Source organism: Anarrhichthys ocellatus, unplaced genomic scaffold (assembly GCF_004355925.1).
Source record: "Anarrhichthys ocellatus isolate YVR2014 unplaced genomic scaffold, GSC_Weel_1.0 scaffold8488, whole genome shotgun sequence".
Classification (NCBI taxonomy): Eukaryota; Metazoa; Chordata; class Actinopteri; order Perciformes; family Anarhichadidae; genus Anarrhichthys; species Anarrhichthys ocellatus.
In genome coordinates, this window is record NW_022288462.1 from 1 (window position 1) to 1,587 (window position 1,587).

Below are 1,587 nucleotides of genomic sequence, written 5' to 3' on the forward strand. Positions count from 1 at the left end.
GTACTGCATACTAACATACTGAATACTACACACTCACTCAGTATGTATGCCACATATGATGCCGTTAGAATGCACATAGCATATTTATTTTTAGTGCAGTTTTATGTTAAGCAAGAATATTATAACAGAACCAATGACATGTTTGTGTCAGAGGTTCACCTTTTTAAAACCACGTCAAAGATGATTCTCTTATATATTATCTGTGTGTTTGTTCATACTTCCTACCTGACGTCCCTGCAGGGCCACCGTACCAGGCCGGTCTGGGTGCTGCACCTGTCACATTGACCCCTGATGGATAAATAGAGTTTAAAGCTCGGTGTACCTTCTGTAATCTATGCTTCACTGTTAGCATAGAGCCTATTGTTAGCATGGAAGCTACAGTTACTTCATACAACACAGGGGATGCTACATTGTTAGCACTGAGGCTTCTGGGACATATGAAACATCTCAGTTCTCCTCACCTCTTCCTGCGCCTCCTTTCTTACCCTCTCCTCCTCCTCCCTCTCCTCCTCCCCCCCCCCCCCCCCCCCAGGGTGGGCTGCCTTCCTCCTCCACCAGGATGAGAGGAGCGTAGAGGAGGCGACCGCGGCGAGGACACGGGTTTGCCCAGGAGGCCGAGGAGGCTGCCAAGGATCGACCGGAGGAGTGACGAGACTCATAACTGCTAAATGTCTGCCGAGGAAGAGGAGGAGAGGAGGTTTACCTGTGTGTGTGTGTGTGTGTGTGTGTGTTTGTGTGTGCGTTACCTGTGTGTGTGTGCGTGTGTTTGTGTGTGTGTGACCTATGTGTGTGTGTGCGTTACCTGTGTGCGTGTGTGTGTTACCTGTGTGTGTTACTTGTGTGTGTGTTACCTGTGTGTGTGTGCGTGCGTGTGTGTGTGTTACCTGTGTGCGTGTGTGTGTGTGTGTTACCTGTGTGCGTGTGTGTGTGTGTTACCTGTGTGCGTGTGCGGCGTGGTGGTGAGGTGGGGTGGTAGGTTCCTGGGATCGGCAGGTCGTCACTGCTTCCCTGTCTCCTCAAACACTGGATGTTGAACGATGGTTTCCGACCTGACATACGACAACGAAACAAACGCACCCGCTCACCTGTTAGATTATATTTATACAACAATGGACGACAGTAATAAATGAGATGAATCTTAAAACAAGATAACGTTAAATGTCAGATGAGAAAATGAGATTAGAGGAGATTTAATGTTAAAATCGGACACTTCATCTCAGTAATCTCTTATCATCTCATCGGGTTTCATTTGGTTAACTGTGACATCACAGCATGACATCATCAGGTAGAACCTGTGGGCGTGGCAGGAAGTAGGCGTCTCCGGGTCGTCCTCCTGGCCTCGCTGTATCCGTTACCATAGCCAACGTTGGAGTAGGGGGCGTGGCCATCGTAGTGGTCTCTGTACAGAGGAAGCTCGTCAGGGTGACATCTGCAACACAGAGAGGTGTCTATCTGAGTCCGTACTTGTCTGTCTCTCTGTGTGTACCTGTCTCTGTGTGTTTCTGTCTTTCTGTGTACCTGTCTGTCTGTCTGTGTGTACCTGTCTCTGTGTGTACCTGTCTGTCTGTGTACCTGTCTGTCTGTCTC

General features: G+C 48.9%; 1 long non-coding RNA gene across 1 annotated transcript; it reads right to left on the reverse strand.

Annotated features, from left to right (window-relative positions):
- Positions 1 to 496: 496 nt before the first annotated feature.
- On the reverse strand, positions 497 to 1,426 carry LOC116380709 (uncharacterized). Its single transcript, XR_004212598.1, has 3 exons — positions 1,293 to 1,426; positions 937 to 1,049; positions 497 to 672 (listed from the first exon to the last, which is right to left on the reverse strand). It is a non-coding gene; the product is annotated as an uncharacterized LOC116380709 (long non-coding RNA).
- Positions 1,427 to 1,587: the final 161 nt, after the last annotated feature.